We start from the raw sequence: 13340 nt of genomic DNA, 5'->3' as shown, positions 1-13340 counted from the left end.
GGACGACATCTTGGTCTTCTCTCCGGATCTCCAGACTCACCGGAGGGACGTTCGTCAGGTCCTGCTCAGGCTCAGGCAGAATCACCTCTTCGCTAAATACGAGAAGTGCCTCTTTGAGCAGACCTCGCTTCCGTTTTTGGGCTACATTATTTCTCAGACCGGCCTACGAATGGATCCAGAGAAACTGTCTGCCATCGAGAAATGGCCCCGACCGGAGGGGTTGAAGGCCATTCAGCGGTTCCTGGGCTTCGCCAACTACTACCGCCTCTTCATACCACACTTCTCTTCCCGGACTGCCCCAATTTCCGCGCTCACCCGTAAGGGTACTAATCCCAAAGAGTGGCCGCCCGAAGCAGAAGAAGCCTTTCTTTCCTTAAAACAGGCCTTCTCTTCCGCCCCGGTGCTGCATCGCCCGGACGGCAACAAGCAGTTCTTCCTGGAAGTGGACGCCTCCTCCTCTGGAGCTGGAGCGGTACTTACTCAAAAATCTTCTTCCGGGAGGATGGTAACTTGCGGCTTCTTCTCTAAACTCTTCTCCTCCTCAGAGCGCAATTATTCCATAGGAGATCGAGAGTTATTGGCCATCAAACTGGCATTGGAGGAGTGGCGTTACCTGCTTGAGGGGGCTCTTCACCCGGTAATAATTTACACTGACCACAAGAACTTGGCTTACCTCCAGCATGCCCAGAGACTTAACCCGCGCCAAGCCCGGTGGTCCTTGTTTTTTGCTCGTTTTGATTTTGTCCTTCATTTTCGCCCGGCTGACAAAAACGTCAAGGCGGACGCCTTGTCTCGATCCTTTCTGGTATCTGATCTCGAGGAAGATCCGAAACACATCATCGATCCCGCCAGAGTAATGCAGGTTGCTCCCGTGAGTCTAAATCGTCTCCCTCCCGGAAAGACGTTCGTATCAGTACCTGATCAGGAGAAGATCCTTCACTGGGGTCACTCGTCTAAACTGGCTGGCCACGCTGGTCAGAAGAAGACCCTCCAGCTTATTTCCCGGCACTACTGGTGGCCTACCCTGCACAAGGATGTAATAGACTTTGTTTCTGCCTGTGTGTCCTGCGCCCGCAACAAGGTTCCGAGACATCTGCCAGCCGGTCGCCTCCTTCCGCTCCCAGTACCTGCTGCCCCCTGGCAGCATATTGCAATGGACTTCATAACTGACCTCCCACTCTCTGCCGGTTGTACGGTCATTTGGGTGGTCGCTGACCGCTTCTCCAAGATGGCTCATTTCGTTCCCCTGCCAGGCCTCCCGTCTGCACCCGAGCTAGCTAGAGACTTTATTCGTCACATCTTCCGTCTTCATGGCCTGCCCCTCCACATCGTGTCGGATCGTGGGGTACAGTTCACCTCACGCTTCTGGAGAGCCACTTGTAAACTACTAGACGTCACCCTGGACTTCTCTTCCGCTTACCACCCACAGTCCAATGGTCAAGTGGAGCGGATCAATCAGAACCTGACCAGTTACCTCCGGCACTTCGTTAATGCCCACCATTCTGACTGGGTGGATCTCCTACCATGGGCCGAGTTCTCTTACAATAATCACGAGAGCGAATCCTCCTCCAAATCCCCGTTTTTTGTAGTCTTTGGTCAGCATCCTCGGATTCCTTTTCCTGTCTCCACCTCGGTGGACAACCCGGCTGCGGAATCTCTCGTTAGCAAATTTTCCTCCATTTGGGAGAGTACCCGATCCGCACTCCTTCAGTCGTCCGAGCGGATGAAAAGACACGCTGACAAAAAACGCCTGGATCCTCCTCAATTTCGTCCAGGAGATAAGGTCTGGCTCTCATCTAAATATGTTCGACTCAAGATACCCTCTTACAAGTTAGGGCCTCGGTTCATCGGACCTCTGGAGGTCACCAGTCAGATCAACCCGGTGGCCTATAAATTGAAACTCCCGGCCAACTTACGGATCCCTAACTCCTTCCATGTATCTCTCCTCAAACCTGTGGTGCTTAACTCTTTTTCCAAGTCTACAGGTACGCCTCCTGCTCCGGTTTCTGCTGAGGACGAGTTTGAGGTAGAGAACATTCTTGCCACCAAAAGGGTAAGAGGAAAGACCTTTTTTCTGGTAGATTGGAAGGGGTTTGGTCCTGAGGAGAGAACGTGGGAGCCCCGGGAGAACATCCATGCCCCTCTCATCCTAGCTAAATTTCTGTCTGGCCTAAAAAAGGGGGGGCCTAAAGGGGGGGGTACTGTAGTGCCGGCGTCCCTGCCCTCTGCTAGGCAGGGACGCTGCTCCCCTCACCGCTCTGCCCCGTGCCCGGCGTCCCTCTCCCGCTCTGCTGTCAGCGCGCGCTCCTTCCCGGCGTCCTCCTCCCGCTCTGCTCTCAGCGCGCGCTCCTTCCCGGCCCCTGTGCTTAGGGCGCGCGCGCGCTCCCCTCCTCTTAAAGGGGCCGCGCGCGCCATCCTAAGGAGTCCCCGGCCAATGGCCGGAGGACTTCATCATATATAAGGCACCTCCTCCAAAATGGAGGTGCCCGAGCAATGTTGTTTGCACCTGTGTCTCACCTGTGCTTCAGCCCTCAGGTCCCGTTGCCAGTTACCTGCCAGTTACCTGTCAGATTCCTGCCTGATTACTTGCTACCTGTCTGCTAGTCTGAGGTCCGACGGTCTGCCTTTCTACTCCTGTCAGTCTGTCTAAGGACCAGCCTGCCCGCTCACCTGGGAGCGCACCTCAGCTACCTGCCTGCTTTCCTGAGGTCCGACGGTCTGCCTTACAACTCCGGTCAGTCTGTCTATGGACCAGCTTGCCCGCTCACCTGGGAGCACTTCTCCGTTACCTGCCTGCTTGCCAGCCCGGAGGCTCCGCTGTCACGTGCTGTGACCACCAGCTACTCCAGACTCTTGCCCGCTCACCTGGGAGCGCTTCTCCGCTACCTGCCTGCTTGCCTGCCCGTAGGCTCCGCTGTCACGTGCTGTGACCACCAGCTACTCCAGACTCTTGCCCGCTCACCTGGGAGCGCTTCTCCGCTACCTGCCTGCTTGCCTGCCCGGAGGCTCCCCTGTCACGTGCTGTGACCACCAGCTATTCCTGAGACTCTTGCCCGCTCACCTGGGAGCGCTTCTCCGTTACCTGCCTGCTTGCCTACCTGGAGGCTCCGCCGTCACGTGCTGTGACCACCTGCTATTCCAGAGACTCTCGCTTGCTCACCTGGGAGCACACATTCTTCATCTGCCTTGCTAGCCTACCTGGAGGTTCAGCCATCACAGGTCGTACCTACCCTTTATCCAGAGACTGCCCCGATCACTTGCCGTGTCCTCCTGCCCGTACACCCAGAGACTGTCCTGGTCACCTCCTGTGACTACCTGCCTGGTCGCCACCCGCTCCCTTACAAGGACCGCCCCCTTGTATTGTAGCCCAGAGGTTCCGCCTCCCAGACCCCTTACACAGAGGACATTATTATAGGATGAATCACATTATTACTGGATGGGCCAAAAACAGAGAACAATATTATAGGATGAAACACATTATTACTGGATGGGCCAAAAACAGAGAACATTATTATAGGATGAATCACATTATTACAAGATGGGCCAAAACAGAGAACATTATTATAGGATGAATCACATTATTACTGGATGGGCCAAAGCAGAGGACATTATTATAGGATGAATCACATTATTACTTGATGGGCCAAAAACAGAGGACATTATTATAGGATGAATCACATTATTACTGGATGGGCCAAAAATAGAGAACATTATTATAGGATGAATCACAATATTACTGGATGGGCAAAAAACAAAGAACATTATTGTAGGATGAATCACATTATTACTGGATGGGCCAAAAATAGAGAATATTATTATAGGATGAATCACATTATTACTGGATGGGCCAAAGACAGAGAACATTATTATAGGATGAATCACATTATTACTGGATGGGCCAAAGACAGAGAACATTATTATAGGATGAATCACATTATTACTGGATGGGCCAAAGACAGAGAACATTATTATAGGATGAATCACATTATTACTGGATAGGCCAAAAACAGAGAACATTATTAAAGCATGAATCACATTATTACTGGATGGGCCAAAAACAGAGAACATTATTATAGGATGAATCACATTATTACTGGATGGGCCAAAAACAGAGAACATTATTATAGGATGAATCACATTATTACTGGATGGGCCAAAAACAGAGAACATTATTATAGGATGAATCACATTATAACTGGATGGGCAAAAGACAGAGAACATTATTTTAGGATTAATCACATTATTACTGGATGGGCCAAAAACAGAGAACATTATTATAGGATGAATCATATTATTACTAGATGGGCCAAAAACAGAGAACATTATTATAGGGTGAATCACGTTATTACTGGATCGACCAAAAACAGAGAACATTATAGGATGAATGACATTATTACTGGATGGGCCAAAGCAGAGGACATTATTATAAGATGAATCACATTATTACTAGATGGGCCAAAAACAGAGAACATTATTATAGAATGATCACATTATTACTGGATGGGCCAAAAACAGAGAATATTATTATAGGATGAATCACATTATTACTGGATCGGCCAAAACAGAGAACATTATTATAGGATGAATCACATTATTACTGGATGGGCAAAAACCAGAGAACATTATTATAGGATGAATCACATTATTACTGGATGGGCGAAAGACAGAGAACATTATTATAGGATGAATCACATTATTATTGGATGGGCCAAAGACAGAGAACATTATTATAGGATGAATCACATTATTACTGGATGGGCCAAAGACAGAGAACATTATTATAGGATGAATCACATTATTACTGGATGGGCCAAAAACAGAGAACATTATTATTGCATGAATCACATTATTACTGGATGGGCCAAAAACAGAGAACATTATTATAGCATGAATCACATTATTACTGGATTGGCCAAAAACAGAGAACATTATTATAGGATGAATCACATTATTACTGGAAGGGCCAAAAACAGAGAACATTATTATAGGATAAATCACATTATTACTGGATGGGCCAAAGCTGAGGACATTATTATAGGATGAATCATATTATTACTAGATGGGCCAAAACCAGAGAACATTAATATAGGTTGAATCACATTATTACTGTATGGGCCAAAGACAGAGAACATTATTATAGTTTGAATCAAATTATTACTAGATGGGCCAAAAACAGAGAACATTATTATAGGATGAATCTCATTATTACTAGGTGGGCCCAAACACAGAGAACATTATTATAGGATGAATCACATTATTACTGGATGGGCCAAAAACAGAGAACATTATTATAGGATGAATCACATTATTACTGGATGGGCCAAAAACAGAGAACATTATTATAGGATGAATCACATTATTACTAGGTGGGCCCAAACAGAGAACATTATTATAGGATGAATCACATTATTACTTAATGGGCCAAAGCAGAGGACATTATTATAGGATGAATCACATTATTGCTGGATGGGCCAAAACAGAGAACATTATTATAGGATGAATCACATTATTACTGGATGGACCAAAGCAGAGGACATTATAATAGGATGAATCACATTATTACTAGTTGGGCCAAAAACAGAGGACATTATTATAGGATGAATCACATTATTACTGGATGGGCCAAAAACAGAGAACATTATTATAGGATGAATCACATTATTACTGGATGGGCCAAAACAGAGAACATTATTATAGGATGAATCACATTATTACTGGATGGGCCAAAAACAGAGAACATTATTATAGGATGAATCACATTATTACTGGATGGGCCAAAGACAGAGAACATTATTATAGGATGAATCACATTATTACTGGATCGGCCAAAAACAGAGAACATTATTATAGGATGAATCACATTATTACTGCATGGGCCAAAACCAGAGAACATTATTATAGGATGAATCACATTATTACTGGATGGGCCAAAGACAGAGAACATTATCATAGGATGAATCACATTATTACTGGATGGGCCAAAAACAGGGAACATTATTATAGCATGAATCACATTATTACTGGACGGGCCAAAAACAGAGAACATTATTATAGGATGAATCACATTATTACTGGATGGGCCAAAAACATAGAACATTATTATAGGACGAATCACATTATTACTGGATGGGCCAAAACCAGAGAACATTATTATAGGATGAATCACATTATTACTGGATGTGCCAAAGACAGAGAACATTATTATAGGATTAATCACATTATTACTGGATGGGCCAAAAAGAGAGAACATTATTATAGGATGAATCACATTATTTCTGGATGGGCCAAAAACAGAGAACATTATTATAGGATGAATCACATTATTACTGGATGGGCCAAAGCTGAGGACATTATTATAGGATGAATCACATTATTAACAGATGGGCCAAAATTAGAGAACATTATTATATCATGAATTACATTATTACTGGATTGGCCAAAAACAGAGAACATTATTATAGGATGAATCACATTATTACTGGAAGGGCCAAAAACAGAGAACATTATTATAGGATGAATCACATTATTACTGGATGGGCCAAAGCTGAGGACATTATTATAGGATGAATCATATTATTACTAGATGGGCCAAAACCAGAGAACATTATTATAGGATGAATCACATTATTACTAGATGGGCCCAAACACAGAGAACATTATTATAGGATGAATCACATTATTACTGGATGGGCCAAAAACAGAGAACATTATTATAGGATGAATCACATTATTACTAGGTGGGCCCAAACAGAGAACATTATTATAGGATGAATCACATTATTACTTAATGGGCCAAAGCAGAGGACATTATTATAGGATGAATCACATTATTACTGGATGGGCAAAAGCAGAGGACATTATAATAGGATGAATCACATTATTACTAGTTGGGCCAAAAACAGAGGACATTATTATAGGATGAATCACATTATTACTGGATGGGCCAAAAACAGAGAACATTATTATAGGATGAATCACATTATTACTGGATGGGCCAAAACAGAGAACATTATTATAGGATGAATCACATTATTACTGGATGGGCCAAAAACAGAGAACATTATTATAGGATGAATCACATTATTACTGGATGGGCCAAAGACAGAGAACATTATTATAGGATGAATCACATTATTACTGGATGGGCCAAAAACAGAGAACAATATTATAGCATGAATCACATTATTACTGGATGGACCAAAAACAGAGAACATTATTATAGGATGAATCACATTATTATTGAATGGGCCAAAAACAGAGAACATTATTATAGGATGAATCACATTATTACTGGATGGGTCAAAACCAGAGAACATTATTATAGGATGAATCACATTATTACTGGATGGGCCAAAGACAGAGAATATAATTATAGGATTAATCACATTATTACTGGATGGGCCAAAAACAGAGAACATTATTATAGGATGAATCACATTATTACTAGATGGGCTAAAGACAGAGAACATTATTATATGATGAATCACATTATAACTGGATGGGCCAAAAACAGAGAACACTATTATAGGATGAATCACATTATTACTGAATGGGCCAAAGCAGAGGACATTATTATAAGATGAATCACATTATTACTAGATGGGCCAAAAACAGAGAACATTATTATAGAATGAATCACATTATTACTGGATGGGCCAAAAACAGAGAATATTATTATAGGATGAATCACATTATTACTGGATGGGCCAAAACAGAGAACATTATTATAGGATGAATCACATTATTACTGGATGGGCAAAAACCAGAGAAAATTATTATAGGATGAATCACATTATTACTGGATGGGCGAAAGACAGAGAACATTATTATAGGATGAATCACATTATTACTGGATGGGCCAAAGACAGAGAACATTATTATAGGATGAATCACATTATTACTGGATGGGCCAAAGACCAAGAACATTATTATAGGATGAATCACAATATTACTGGATGGGCCAAAGCAGAGGACTTTATTATAGCATGAATCACATTATTACTGGATTTGCCAAAAACAGAGAACATTATTATAGGATGAATCACATTATTACTGGATGGGCCAAAAACAGAGAACATTATTATAGGATGAATCACATCATTACTGGATGGGTCAAAACCAGAGAACATTATTATAGGATGAATCACATTATTACTGGATGGGCCAAAGACAGATAACATTATTATAGGATTAATCACATTATTACTGGATGGCCCAAAAACAGAGAACATTATTATAGGATGAATCACATTATTACTAGATGGGCCAAATCCAGAGAACATTATTATAGGATGAATCACATTATTACTGGATGGGCCAAAGCTGAGGACATTATTATAGGATGAATCACATTATTACTAGATGGGCAAAAACCAGGGTACATTATTATAGCATGAATCACATTATTACTGGACGGGCCAAAGACAGAGAACAATATTATAGGATGAATCACATTATTACTGGATGGGCCAAAGACAGAGAACATTATTATGGGATGAATCACATTATTGCTGGATGGGCCAAAGACAGAGAACATTATTATTGCATGAAAAACATTATTACTGGATGGGCCAAAAACAGAGAACATTATTATTGCATGAATCACATTATTACTGGATTGGCCAAAAACAGAGAACATTATTATAGGATGAATCACATTATTACTGGACGGGCCAAAGACAGAGAACAATATTATAGGATGAATCACATTATTACTGGATGGGCCAAAGACAGAGAACATTATTATAGGATGAATCACATTATTACTGGATGGGCCAAAAACAGAGAACATTAATATACGGTGAATCACATTATTACTGGATGGGCCAAAGACAGAGAACATTTTTATTGTTTGAATCACATTATTACTAGATGGGCCAAAAACAGAGAACATTATTATAGGATGAATCACATTATTACTAGGTGGGCCCAAACACAGAGAACATTATTATAGGATGAATCTCATTATTACTGGATGGGCCAAAAACAGAGAACATTATTATAGGATGAATCACATTATTACTAGGTGGGCCCAAACAGAGAACATTATTATAGGATGAATCACATTATTACTTAATGGGCCAAAGCAGAGGACATTATTATAGGATGAATCACATTATTGCTGGATGGGCCAAAACAGAGAACATTATTATAGGATGAATCACATTATTATTGGATGGGCCAAAGCAGAGGACATTATAATAGGATGAATCACATTATTACTAGTTGGGCCAAAAACAGAGGACATTATTATAGGATGAATCACATTATTACTGGATGGGCCAAAAACAGAGAACATTATTATAGGATGAATCACATTATTTCTGGATGGGCCAAAACAGAGAACATTATTATAGGATGAATCACATTATTACTGGATGGGCCAAAAACAGAGAACATTAATATAGGATGAATCACATTATTACTGGATGGGCCAAAGACAGAGAACATTATTATAGGATGAATCACATTATTACTGGATGGGCCAAAAACAGAGAACATTATTATAGCATGAATCACATTATTACTGGATGGGCCAAAAACAGAGAACATTATTATAGGATGAATCACATTATTACTGGATGGGCCAAAGACAGAGAACATTATCATAGGATGAATCACATTATTACTGGATGGGCCAAAAACAGGGAACATTATTATAGCATGAATCACATTATTACTGGACGGGCCAAAAACAGAGAACATTATTATAGGATGAATCACATTATTACTGGATGGGCCAAAAACATAGAACATTATTATAGGACGAATCACATTATTACTGGATGGGCCAAAACCAGAGAACATTATTATAGGATGAATCACATTATTACTGGATGTGCCAAAGACAGAGAACATTATTATAGGATTAATCACATTATTACTGGATGGGCCAAAAACAGAGAACATTATTATAGGATGAATCACATTATTACTAGATGGGTCAAAACCAGAGAACATTATTTTAGGATGAATCACATTATTTCTGGATGGGCCAAAAACAGAGAACATTATTATAGGATGAATCACATTATTACTGGATTTGCCAAAAACAGAGAACATTATTATAGGATGAATCACATTATTACTGGATGGGCCAAAGACAGAGAACATTATTATAGGATGAATCACATTATTACTGGATGGGCCAAAGACCAAGAACATTATTATAGGATGAATCACAATATTACTGGATGGGCCAAAGCAGAGGACTTTATTATAGCATGAATCACATTATTACTGGATTTGCCAAAAACAGAGAACATTATTATAGGATGAATCACATTATTACTGGATGGGCCAAAAACAGAGAACATTATTATAGGATGAATCACATCATTACTGGATGGGTCAAAACCAGAGAACATTATTATAGGATGAATCACATTATTACTGGATGGGCCAAAGACAGATAACATTATTATAGGATTAATCACATTATTACTGGATGGCCCAAAAACAGAGAACATTATTATAGGATGAATCACATTATTACTAGATGGGCCAAATCCAGAGAACATTATTATAGGATGAATCACATTATTACTGGATGGGCCAAAGCTGAGGACATTATTATAGGATGAATCACATTATTACTAGATGGGCAAAAACCAGGGTACATTATTATAGCATGAATCACATTATTACTGGACGGGCCAAAGACAGAGAACAATATTATAGGATGAATCACATTATTACTGGATGGGCCAAAGACAGAGAACATTATTATGGGATGAATCACATTATTGCTGGATGGGCCAAAGACAGAGAACATTATTATTGCATGAAAAACATTATTACTGGATGGGCCAAAAACAGAGAACATTATTATTGCATGAATCACATTATTACTGGATTGGCCAAAAACAGAGAACATTATTATAGGATGAATCACATTATTACTGGACGGGCCAAAGACAGAGAACAATATTATAGGATGAATCACATTATTACTGGATGGGCCAAAGACAGAGAACATTATTATAGGATGAATCACATTATTACTGGATGGGCCAAAAACAGAGAACATTAATATACGGTGAATCACATTATTACTGGATGGGCCAAAGACAGAGAACATTTTTATTGTTTGAATCACATTATTACTAGATGGGCCAAAAACAGAGAACATTATTATAGGATGAATCACATTATTACTAGGTGGGCCCAAACACAGAGAACATTATTATAGGATGAATCTCATTATTACTGGATGGGCCAAAAACAGAGAACATTATTATAGGATGAATCACATTATTACTAGGTGGGCCCAAACAGAGAACATTATTATAGGATGAATCACATTATTACTTAATGGGCCAAAGCAGAGGACATTATTATAGGATGAATCACATTATTGCTGGATGGGCCAAAACAGAGAACATTATTATAGGATGAATCACATTATTATTGGATGGGCCAAAGCAGAGGACATTATAATAGGATGAATCACATTATTACTAGTTGGGCCAAAAACAGAGGACATTATTATAGGATGAATCACATTATTACTGGATGGGCCAAAAACAGAGAACATTATTATAGGATGAATCACATTATTTCTGGATGGGCCAAAACAGAGAACATTATTATAGGATGAATCACATTATTACTGGATGGGCCAAAAACAGAGAACATTAATATAGGATGAATCACATTATTACTGGATGGGCCAAAGACAGAGAACATTATTATAGGATGAATCACATTATTACTGGATGGGCCAAAAACAGAGAACATTATTATAGCATGAATCACATTATTACTGGATGGGCCAAAAACAGAGAACATTATTATAGGATGAATCACATTATTACTGGATGGGCCAAAGACAGAGAACATTATCATAGGATGAATCACATTATTACTGGATGGGCCAAAAACAGGGAACATTATTATAGCATGAATCACATTATTACTGGACGGGCCAAAAACAGAGAACATTATTATAGGATGAATCACATTATTACTGGATGGGCCAAAAACATAGAACATTATTATAGGACGAATCACATTATTACTGGATGGGCCAAAACCAGAGAACATTATTATAGGATGAATCACATTATTACTGGATGTGCCAAAGACAGAGAACATTATTATAGGATTAATCACATTATTACTGGATGGGCCAAAAACAGAGAACATTATTATAGGATGAATCACATTATTACTAGATGGGTCAAAACCAGAGAACATTATTTTAGGATGAATCACATTATTTCTGGATGGGCCAAAAACAGAGAACATTATTATAGGATGAATCACATTATTACTGGATGGGCCAAAGCTGAGGACATTATTATAGGATGAATCACATTATTACTAGATGGGCCAAAATCAGAGAACATTATTATGGCATGAATCACATTATTACTGGATTGGCCAAAAACAGAGAACATTATTATAGGATGAATCACATTATTACTGGAAGGGCCAAAAACAGAGAACATTATTATAGGATGAATCACATTATTACTGGATGGGCCAAAGCTGAGGACATTATTATAGGATGAATCATATTATTACTAGATGGGCCAAAACCACAGAACATTAATATAGGTTGAATCACATTATTACTGGATGGGCCAAAGACAGAGAACATTATTATAGTTTGAATCACATTATTACTAGATGGGCCAAAGCAGAGGACATTATTATAGGATGAATCACATTATTGCTGGATGGGCCAAAACAGAGAACATTATTATAGGATGAATCACATTATTACTGGATGGGCCAAAGCAGAGGACATTATAATTGGATGAATCACATTATTACTAGTTGGGCCAAAAACAGAGGACATTATTATAGGATGAATCATATTATTACTGGATGGGCCAAAAACAGAGAACATTATTATAGGATGAATCACATTATTACTGGATGGGCCAAAACAGAGAACATTATTATAGGATGAATCACATTATTACTGGATGGGCCAAAAACAGAGAACATTATTATAGAATGAATCACATTATTACTGGATGGGCCAAAGACAGAGAACATTATTATAGGATGAATCACATTATTACTGGATGGGCCAAAAACAGAGAACATTATTATAGCATGAATCACATTATTACTGGATGGGCCAAAAACAGAGAACATTATTATAGGATGAATCACATTATTACTGGATGGGCCAAAGACAGAGAACATTATCATAGGATGAATCACATTATTACTGGATGGGCCAAAAACAGGGAACATTATTATGGCATGAATCACATTATTACTGGACGGGCCAAAAACAGAGAACATTATTATAGGATGAATCACATTATTACTGGATGGGCCAAAAACAGAGAACATTATTATAGGATGAATCACATTATTAC

The sequence above is a fragment of the Phyllobates terribilis genome, unplaced genomic scaffold, assembly GCF_046119375.1.
Source record: "Phyllobates terribilis strain yellow unplaced genomic scaffold, ASM4611937v1 Scaffold_1__5_contigs__length_1240528914, whole genome shotgun sequence".
NCBI classification, from domain to species: domain Eukaryota; kingdom Metazoa; phylum Chordata; class Amphibia; order Anura; family Dendrobatidae; genus Phyllobates; species Phyllobates terribilis.
The sequence above is the reverse complement of the archived record's forward strand: the minus strand, read 5'-3'. Positions refer to the sequence as shown.